The sequence below is a fragment of the Euphorbia lathyris genome, chromosome 9 (genome assembly GCF_963576675.1).
Source record: "Euphorbia lathyris chromosome 9, ddEupLath1.1, whole genome shotgun sequence".
Classification (NCBI taxonomy): Eukaryota; Viridiplantae; Streptophyta; class Magnoliopsida; order Malpighiales; family Euphorbiaceae; genus Euphorbia; species Euphorbia lathyris.
The window spans coordinates 81153352-81165000 of NC_088918.1; the positions used below are offsets into that span (position 1 = coordinate 81153352).

At 34.2% G+C, this 11649-nt stretch overlaps 1 long non-coding RNA gene across 8 annotated transcripts in view; it reads right to left on the reverse strand.

Moving 5' to 3' along the window:
* Positions 1–4941: 4941 nt before the first annotated feature.
* The window catches only part of LOC136205451 (uncharacterized), a 6994-nt gene continuing 286 nt past the window's right edge, over positions 4942–11649 (reverse strand). The window contains exons 2-6 of one of the 8 annotated variants that reach the window (XR_010675959.1): positions 10935–10997; positions 10394–10557; positions 9952–10052; positions 8876–9296; positions 4942–7863 (exon numbers count right to left, since the gene is read on the reverse strand). This is a non-coding gene — a long non-coding RNA (uncharacterized lncRNA). Of the gene's footprint in view, positions 7864–8875; positions 9297–9951; positions 10053–10393; positions 10998–11649 lie in introns of all 8 variants that reach the window. The other 7 variants (XR_010675956.1, XR_010675954.1, XR_010675958.1 and 4 more) reach the window with 7 other exon arrangements.

Sequence of the window (11649 nt, forward strand, 5' to 3'; positions counted from 1 at the left end):
TCACAATATTTGGATAGCACTCTCAACTTGGACCATTTCACATATCCATCTAAGCAAGCTCATATTCATATCTTATCCAACCATTATTCAGTTCCAGTATGTGCACAAGGCTCAACATGCCGTATTTACTCATAACACTGCAACATACTCATTCATATCACTTTCTTATCAATCATAACGTATCACAAACACTCAAACATTATTCACATCATTCACATCAGATTCAACCACATCTCACACTCAACAAGTCACAAGGCACAATACATTCATACACATATATAAGCAATATACTTACCGTCGCACTCAGTTCGATCTATCCTACACGATCAGGTGTGCGTTCAATTGCACCTTGTCCTCCTTATGTCACATAACATTTATACAATTAGACATAACATAAACTTAATGAAAATATAAACTAATAAATGCTATATGATTTTGATATTGGGTAGATTTAGCAACACCGCAATGCGTCCCTGTGAGGCGCCGTTGGGATCGGCCGGGGGCACTCCGATGCCTAAGTCAGTAAACTTCTTAAGAGAATAAACTGTAATGACAAAGCCAAGCTAAAAGGAGTGTGTAAGTGTACCTCTGTTGTCATGTTATAAGGATATTTATACAAGTTTGAGTGATAACTGTAATAACCTTCTCTTTAATGCCCCTTTAATGAAGAGTAATGTTCTTTCAATGTAATTTAGCTCCATCCTCTAACCTCCGAGTTTTGGCAAGTTCTGAGCTATCATTAATGCTAGTTAAATGATGGTGAGTTATGCCGTATAGTCATCTTCTTCTTCTGGAGGGGGATTTGCCACATGAGGCGAATCCCCTTTTTGCCCCTCTTGTGCGGATCTTTGCAAGTATCCCTGGCACGACACTGTATTTCCAACTAAGGCGGATCATAAGTGGAGCTCTACGAGATGACATCGTATTCCTGTTATGTGCTATGTGGCGGATCGTAAGTAGGAACGCTCAAGACGACATCGTATCTTTATCTGTACGCCATATATCTTGGAGGCGGGCCTTTTCTCCCTTTAAGCCCTCTTCGCTAAGGAATATCTCCAGCTTAGTCCTTCATGTTTCTTGACGGATGTTATCAGAAGCCTCCCCTAAATGGTCTTTTAAGTTGTCATGCTTTATATTTTAATATATATATATATATATTGAAATATCATAAGGAGTTTAATCCAATGCAAACCAGCAGGGTATTCCAACAAAAAGCTAAGTTTTAATCTACTCTACATGTTAGTGTCAAATGATGTTGTTTTCAAGAATAATTGGGTAAGAGAAGAGTAGATATGTCAGGTATAGATCCTGAATCAATACTAGAATAGGGTAGAAAAGTGAATGTTTGGAAGAGAGATTAAGAAAGAGAGAACAAGAGAATCAGAAATCATCAGAGAGTGAAATAATATTTGATAATTCGCAAGATGCCAAAAAGAGATACAATTGCAAATCCTCAAATAGCAGTACATATGCTGAGATGTACTGGCAGCACAACAGAGTTGTTAAAGCAGCTGGAATTTCCTAACAATATGCTAACGGTAAATAAACAAGGCTAAACAACGCAAATTAACTAACCAAATGAACTGATAGAATTAAAATAACAGCTGTAAATAGCTGCACTATCTGACGTCTCTTATGGTATGTGACAATTTCCCTTCCTTCAGAGGACTAGTTTTGGTTAAGCAAAGTGGAACCTGTAGGTAATTTCTTGTTTTAGTTGTTGAAGTTGTTTTTTTTTTTTTTTTGGTGTTTTAGTGTTTTATGTTGTTTCGTTGAGTTTGAGGTTATGTTATTTTAGGACAAGAGGATTGTATTTTGTTGTTTATTTAGAAATTTGCATTCGTCTATCTCGACCGGCACAATATTTGTAGTCGGAGACTCCAACCACTGCTTGTCTGTCGTAGAATTGCGGTAGATTTGGTCAGAATCTCCGGTCTGAGAATTAGCAAAAGTGATCAATTGCCAGTCAAGGGTGCAGACGTTAACCCGGTAATTTTTTGTCATAGTTGTTCCAGTTGTTGAGTGTGGGCGAGGAGGAAAAGGGTTTATGTCAATGAGTTTTTAGGGGGAATGTGTATTCATCTTCTTGAAAATAAATGAATCTATTTTTATTGTCATTTGATTTACTGACACAACTTCACTAGATGAATAAAACTTATATGTTCTGACATATAATATTACTGACTATTATCGTCAGTAATATGCGGCAGGAATTATCCTGCTGTTGGTCGGTAAATGACTGTGATTACTGACAGAAATCTGTTGGTAATCTGCCTTATTTTTTGTTTTTTGTTTTTGTAGTGCAAGTATATCTCCCAACTGAATGAACACCTACATTTACCATTGAATTACCATCAACACTTATGTCAAACATTATAAAATTAAACCATACTTGTACTCGGCCAATCCATTCTCCATCAAAACTCTGCATTCCCAGCTATCTAAAGTGCACATCTAGTTTGGGCAAGATGTCCATGCAAGTCATCAACTGCAATTACCACAAATTATTGTCAATTCCTTACCCTTCTCCTGCTTCTTGTTTCATACGTAGTTTTGAAACCTACAAAAACTAAAGTTTCACACAAAACTACATAAGTGAAAGAAAATGTAGTTTTACATTTCTCCTTTATAGAAATAGCTTGTTCATGAACATTATAGTCGAACTTGTTCATGAGATTGTTCATGAACATATAACTGAGCATGCACGGATTATCTGTTCAAGGTCCCTAAGACACCATTTAGGGAGGCTACTCAGATAAATGGTTTAAACAATATGAAGCCTTATCACTTAATCCAACATAACTAGTAAGAATTGGTTTTCTTATTAGATGAGAAGAAGAATAATAAAATATAGTCGTAGAATTGTATTTCTTAAAAGATGGGAAGAATAATAAGGAAATTTAGAGGATTAGACGATGAAATTAGGAAATCACCTGTGAGTAAGTAAGTTCATGGAGAATCTTGGAGGTTTCCAGAATGACGCTTGGTCCACTTGCATGTAGAACAATTAAGCAAAATCAGAAAGATGTACACAGAATTAGGAAGAAAGTAAAAGAAATTAGAGAGTTTAATTCACCGACATTATCTCTTGTAGTCGTGAATCTGACCAGTTTTTGGTCAGAGAATTCTGCTAGATTTGGCCAGTCAATTCTTGTCGGACACATGAAATTAATACACATTGTAGAATCTACACCCAATTACAGGTAGTAGTAAAAGAGAGAGAATTGAAGAATGTAATTCAACAGTAAACAACGCAGTTTAAAACAGAAAATACAATAACCTATAATGAGAATCTGATCTTAAATACATTCCTATACACTGAATAGACAATAATGTGTGGTCAATTACAATAATGTATAATTGTCTTTCATAGTCATTTGATGAAAACAGTTGTACAAATGAAATGTATTTAACCAGGTATGAGAATAAGCACAAGAACATAATATGTCACATTCTCAGAAGATGTTCAATGTAATCAATGATTGAGAATAAGCATAAACAGCATAAGAAGATTGTCAATGTAATCAAATACCTGTCCTCATTGCTTGGGTCTGGAAGCGTCCAACCAGAATCACCTCCAACATCCATTACTTTGGCTAAACAGTTCCTTTAAGAAAGGAAAGAAGATGAAGTTAGAAAAAAAAATGGTTTCCTTGTCCGTTTGTTTACACATTTATTACCAAAAAATACAAACACATTAAATCTTTTTAAAAGAACAAAGGATGAAGCAGATCTTACCTTTTGTTCAAACACTTGATCTCTTCGTCAGTAACAGTAACTTAACAACCAAAGAGGATTATATTCCAGAAATTATTTGAGTATGAGGTCCCGTTATTTTTTTTCGTTGGTAGATGTATTGTTGTAGGTACGCATCTTCAATAGAAATTTGAATCGATTGGAGATATGACCAACATAATATTTGTAGTCGGAGACTCCGACCATGGCTTGTCTGTCGGAGAATTCCGGTAGATTGGTCAAAGCTCTGAATATATCAAAATGTTAGAGACATGACACAGGAATAAGGCATGAGTGTAATTTATCATCATAGACATTCCATTTATAACTAGTATGGAAAACAACTAGGCTCAAAATGCAAAATGAAACAGATCACATATTATAGTTTGCTTAACCATATTATAGAAATTAGTACTAAAAATACAACCAGAACTTCAATCATGAATGTAGAGAGAACAGTTGGGTGAAATTGAAAGTTCGATAGTTATTCGAAGAAGAACCTAATAAAACACAGTACAGTAGAATGATAAGAGGGGAGACAAACCAATTATTTACAGTTTCAATCATTTGAGGCACAAATGTACGAGATGTAGAGGGTGAAAATACAAATACCTGAGTTGCTGTGGAATTAAAATAGAAAGACGCTGTGAAAATAAAAGAGAAAGATGTTGTGAAAATACAATAGCTAATGATTATCAACTGGCTGCCTGCTATTATTGACTTATTCCAAAATGTTGCCTTTCCATTGATTTTCCTCTTTGTTTTGAAGGTCACCATCTCTTAAACTTGTGAATCTCTGAAATAAAGGAAGAAGAGAGAAATGAAATGATCATAAAAGTAACCGTACATCATCATATGTAGCTAGAATACAAAACTAAATTTGCTACTAGCTGTACATAAGGTGTACTATACTATAATACTACATATGATTGATACAATGCACCTTCACAATTCTAACACCCCCTCTCAGGTTGGAGATGCGATTGAAATCATTCCAAGCTTGTCCATGTTAGGCTTCATCTATAGTGAGCTAAGTGGCTTTGTAAACACATCTGCAACTTGTAGTATAGAAGCAACATAAGGAGTTGCTATGAAACCCTAAAAGCAAACTGTCCGAACTACCGTTCTGGTGTCAGAATTTTGTGAGAAAAAGAATTAGATTAAGTAAGGAAGAGAAAGAGAAAGAGAAAGAGAAAGAGAGAAGAAGAAGAGAGAAGAGTAGATTTCATTAATGTCAAGAATGCTCCGCTTACACATCAAAGTTTTCTCTAAATAGAGAAAAGACAAAAGAAACGGTTACAGTGTTGTTTTGGATATTTACAGCTGGACTACTATCCAAAACTAATACCAGCAGATACTAATAGCATCTAGCTTTTAAGAAAAAACGCATGACAAAATAACAATAACAGAATAAAAACTAATATCAAATACTCAATTTCGTCCCTGGACTTGTCATTTTCCTCCGCTTGTATGTGACAATACCCCTTCATTTACTGCATTCTTGTCCCCAAGAATGTGTTCGATCTGGAAATTGAGCTACAATAGTAGCTTGATACTCCCATGTAGCATCAATAGTAGGAAATGGAGCCCAAATTAGGACATTTCCATCGTTCAGGATAACCATGATTGCAGAAAAAAGTAATTTTATCATGCATATTTGTTTTGCATATATGACAATACTTGGCCAGTCCACTTCTATCAGTCTCTGTCTTGTTAGATCTACACGCTTGTTCACTGAAGAATATGCCTTGGAGCCTGTGGCTGTATTAACAAACTCAGTTGAATCCATGAAGGAAACCTCATTTTGTTTGTCAATGCGAAATAACATAGATCAAGCCTTATTGACTGTAGGAAGTGGATCCATCAACAGAAGTGATTCCTAACAAGGTCATAATCACTATTTAAACCACACAAAAACTGCATCAAGTTGTCCTCGTCATAAATACTCTATGATATCCCTAGCTTCTCCACATTTGTAATTGATCACTGGTTTAAGCACTTCAATTTCAACCCAAAGACTCTTTAATTAGTTAAACAAAGATGTTACAGTCATCAAACCCAGGCAAATTGTATTCAACTCCTTCAAATGAAAATACAAATGTCCAACATGCAAATAATAATATAAGCCGTTACAAGGTATCTAGAATACAAAACTAAATTTGATACTAAATATGATACAATACGTCATATGATGTATAGTACATAAGCTATAATATGCTAGAATACTAACAATGCACCTTCACAATTGTAACAAAAGACTGCAAATTGCCAAATAATCTGTACGAAAATTGATTTAGATTATTCCTGTAAAAGGGGACATTCATAATTGTAATTAATTCAATTAACAACTTTTAAACTCAGTAAGACATTTCATCAAATTAATTAGCAACAGAACAAGCAGAAAATAGGATGCAAGGTGAGATTGAAAGCGAAAAAAATCAAAACGACATACCTGAGAGGGTATAATGGGAAATCTTGGGACTCAAACAGATGTTGACTCTTCATCAAATTGACAATCATTTCAGTGAACCCTTGCATTGTCCTTTGCAATAACATTTTCAGGTCCTTAAAGCTATGTAACAAAGTGAGAATCCAAGAATTTAAACTAATTTCTTCTTAATCTTGTAAAATATGTTAATTTGTGAGCAAAGGGTACTATGAAACTCCCCCATCTAAAATTCTGGCCAGCATAGGAACTAATATATTTTAATTGTTAAGAAACAACAATATGAACCTGTTATGTACAGCAGAAGAAATGAGAAAATTGAGTGAATTGGTTATTAGCCAGGTTTATATTAATTTGTTAAATGTTAAGTTGATCTGCTGTTTAGTTAATACGTTGTGATAGTCTGCTGTAAACTTACACAATTGTAATCAAGATCTATCAATGAACAAATATGAAGAATTACTTAAAAATTCTCCTTCTTCATATCTGCTATCTTTCTCTCTCTAATATTCTTATTATTCCTATCATTCCCATCAGAAAATTATATCAGAACCAGACATATTATGAATTGCCAGTAAGACCTAAAAAACGTTATCTCAGACTAGATCACTGGGAACACATGAATTCAGCAATTGAATGCAGAACCATAAGTTACCTGGTCATTACATGTGTCCTAATGTTCAGCATATTTGAGCTATATATATTCCTTTTCTTTTCGTTGAGCTCACCGATCTATATACTACTTTTCTTTCCTTTTGGTTTTAATATTGTCATCCATAAAATTCTGATATGACACATCTATGAGAGCAAGAAAATTGAAGCCATTTTGGAACCATAAGGAATATGATCCAAGTATTAAAGCATTTTTGTACTTAGTAATTGAGAGGAGAGGGCGTAGGGAGATTGTTCTGTTTGTGGTTGATGAGTTTTAAGATTGTCATGGGGAATATGTCGTAACCCCTGGTTGTTTAGTATAAAATTAAAGTTGAACTGTTGAATTACATCTGCCAGTTCCTCCTCTATATGCCATATGAAATTGCGAATTACTATAGTATTATCAAATTAAACTAGAGGGACTAAAATGTAGACATTGAGCCGAGTATAAGAATCAATATTTTCATTTTTCCCTACTAAATTTAGGTGTTTAACTGTTGACATTTACCATGATGAGGAATAAGTCCTCCATAACAGAAAGTCTTTCAGATTGGCTTTATTATTTACGATGAAAATGAATTAAGAGATACAAGAGGAAGAAAATAAAAGGAGCACGGAATATTTGTGGCCTTGTCAATTGACTACTAATAGGCAAGTTGGTACAACATAAACACGTTATTTACCTAGAGACCAACTCTTAAAAACCTAAAATACTGATATGTAGATGGTCAAACATATGTATATACCAAAGTAGCAAGGGCCAAAACTAGACTAGCAATGAGTGTTTTTGCTTGCATTGTCATGTAGATTTAAGATGAATAGTCTAATGGGTCTATTAAACATCAAAATTTACCAATCTAAACCATGGTAATGCACAATGTAACTCAATAATATTGTAGTTTCCAGTTTCAGCATTCCAAACCTGGAAAACTGGTCCAGCTTTAGACTTTGCTGCATATGCAATGTAGGCAACAAAGACGATATGCTATTTCATCTTCACCCCAAGCAACTCCCAACTGAATCAACACCTACATTTGTAAAAGAATGAATTACGACCTTTCACTGAATAAATGATCAAGAGATGTATGTTTTCTATTACCCATAAAGGTAAATTAAAGCATATTGTTTCTCAGCCAATCCATAAGTCTTATCCATAAAAGCTAAAGATACCAGCTATCTAAAGTGCACATCTAGTTTGGTCCTAAAATGCAATTACCACAAATTATTGTCAATTTATCCACTCCCCTTATCCTGGGTCAATTCCACTGGTTGATGAAAGCAAGCAAGCTAAACCGATCGAGTCTCAAGTTATACAGTTCAGTTCAAAGTAAAATGAGCCTAGTCGTTTTCTATACTGTTAACAGAAATCTAGGTAGTAGCATACTGAATTCGTTTGAGTGAGATTTGAAAACCTGAAATTACAAGTGAACAAAGTTTCTCCATGCTAACTAATATTTCAAACATAAATAAACAGAATCCAAGCAAGTCGCCATCCAAAAGATAACGACTCCATAGTAACTTAACACCAAAACCTCCCGTCTATATCTTTATCTTTCCAAATCCATCTATATAAGTAAAATTCTTGGAGAAACAAAAATGAAATTATCACAACCTCTAGCCATTACACATGATAAAACCAAAAAACTAAACAAAAATCAAATTCCATTAGTAAATAACATTTGTTAAAAGTACTTTCAACTAACTTCTTAACTCTCTTCCTATAATTATTTTTGGTCTATATCGTCTGGTATCCTAGGCCTGACAGCAACTAACCAGGCTAGGTTGCACCGAGCATTTTAAATACAGCTGCATTCCCATCCTCACAAATTGAACCCAGATTAAATGGTTAACCTTATCCAATTACAATACTTATACTACCTGAGCAAGTGCACCGTGGTTATTTCCATTTCAGTAATAACAGTTTAATATACTTCTCTTCCTCCTAAAGAATTCAAAGGTCCTTCACTAGAGTATAAAAGGCAAAGGATTTCTATTAGATGCTATAAGTTATGCAGAACAAAACAAAGAAAAGAGGCATACCTAGAAGTCACTCCAAACATCTTAAGCATTTAAACCAGATATTCAACAGTATAAACTCTAAGAGGCATTTATGGTGCCCCTGTTTTTGGTTTAATTCATCTCCAATGCTTAATATACTCGGCTGGTCCTTTATCATGCTTGTTGAACTCCTCGAATGGTCAAAGAAATCTAGAATTACATTTATCGCTTACATCATAAATATGCCAGAAGGCATAATATAGTTGCAGTGGTGGAAATTGTCATGCTAAAATTGACGCAAGTAAAATAACATGTATCATGAACTTATGCGGTTATGAAACAAAAGATGTTTTTGCAACAGAAGAATTACCTTAACAATGTCAGAACAAGTGTAACAATACATTTATTTACCCTTTAGAACCACATCAAATGAATCTTGAGGTGGTACAGTTTCTCCTCTTTCCTGCAACAATAATTTCAACAAGCAGTCAATTTTAAGACTTGGGCAAACAAATCAAAGAGTTAGCCAAGAACAAAGAACAAGAGTCATAGGTGCTTAGTAAGACTTGGGCAATTCAACAACAAGAAAGGATAATAAGCTACTTAAATGAATTTAGCATTATGTTTAGCAGAAAAATGAGACTCACTTCCCTTAGATTGCAGTTTGAAACAACAAAACATCTTAGAGATGAGACAATGAGACTCACTTCACTTTTGGATTCGATGCTCCATCGCTCGTAGAATTGATATTTTAAAGCAGAGTATTATTACCAATAACATAAATTTGTAAAGGCAACTAGGAGCTATTTGAAACTGAAACAGATCTGATACAATGTATGTTATAAAAAGGAATAAAAAGGAATCCATGTGAAGTTATAATGTATGTATCTGACTAGTTTATTATGTTCTTGGAAACCATTCTCTCTACCTGTTTTGAGGGTTTGTTTAACTTCAGTTTCTGATACAATGTCAGTAAGGTACTCAATGGGAAATAGTGCTCACTTTCTTCCAAATATATAAATAAAAAGATATCAACTGCAGTTCAGGAAATCTGAATCTGGTTGCATGGAATAGAACCAAACATATGAAATTCGAATAGTGAAAGGGTATAAACTTACATTCAACATGTCAATGACCAGTGGTAGAGAAGGACCTATTAGGAGCGAAAGAAGCTCTGGATCCCGTGAAGATCATTTCGAAGACACGGTGAGACAGACAGCTGCGAAAAGGTGAGATAGAGACTCATCATTGTACAGTAAGAAATCTAAATAGCTCTAAGTATGATATAAATTATTAATTTCTATCAATCATATATAAAAATGAAGTTAAAAAATTAAACCAGCACAAGAAAAATGCAAATTTCTCATCATATGTACTTCAACAACTACAGTAACGCATATTTAAACACTCCTTACCTCATTGTAATTTCCATAACAATATTAAACAGTTAAAGTGAACTAAGATACTGGCATTTCAGCTAAAACGAAGCAAGATAACAATCACATTCAAGCGATAGAAGAAAAACAATATAAAAGAAAGAGAAAAGCTGGATACACCTACAGCAACAGCAAGACGATCCGCATACTCTGACTGAGTAGGAAAAAGCCGCATCTACAGAGAATAAAAATAATAACTTAAACAGTTAGCACATATAGTACATATTTCCAGTGAAACTCATGATAACTTTCACTTGAATTCACCAGGGAGAGAAGACAGTGGCGAACCTGTAAGTAGAAGAATGCAATTGCCGCATGAGAAAAAAAAAAAGAATAGCAGTATTGAGTTATAGATATAACAGTTTCTTTTAATGGTTATTAAACAAATTACAGAGATGAACGCCTCTCCTAGTTAAATTTAAAAATTTCACCCATTAAAAGAAACATGTAAACCTTTATAATAAACTAGTACCATGGAAGTGAAATGAGCATAGAAAGGAAGGATACTTCATCATTTCCACAAATGAAGTACAAAAGTGCAAGACAGTTTAATTGACAATTTAAATACAAATGCACAAGTGCAAACACATGTATACAGAGAGATACGAGTGAAAAAGAGATTGGAAATGAACACTGCACACATAAACATAGAGAGACATTAGTACTCATAGGCTAGGACCATGCTCATCATGACCATTAATTGGTTGAGAAATTCCAATTGGGCGAGACTGCAAAAAAGATAAAGATATCATGAAAATTCCACATGAGAAAATTTCATTCCATCTCAAGAGTCTGAATTGGGGTTTAATTAAAACAACATTAAGAGAAACAAACAAACACCCAAAAACTACACTTACACCAATGATAACATAAACAATGTCATAGCACCAATGATAACATTTTACTCATCACACCAGAGCTATATAAACAATGTCATACTCAACCTCTAGCCACATGTGCTTACAAAATCAACTGATGCAAAGAGCATTGAACAGAATATGCAGCGTGAATCACCTCGAAGACAATAGAGAAGTATGAAATGAAAACTCATTGATAAATTTATCCCCAACTTTTCATGCAACCCAGCCAATCTAAGATAAGCATACTGTATGGAAATTAGTGATTCTTAGTTAAGCATGAAATGCAAAATAAATTCATCACCATGTTAGACAAAAACGAATTGAGTTTCAGACAGAGAATGCACCTTCAAATATGTTCAATTCTTCATCGATGATAGTATGAACAACCCTAAATCGATGAATCTAGAAAAACCCCAAATGCTATGGAAGCAACCAAAATCCCTAAGTTGTGAAGACGTACCCTAGTACTAGCAACTCAATCAAAATACAGACACAAACAAACACCTCTAGAACAGAAATA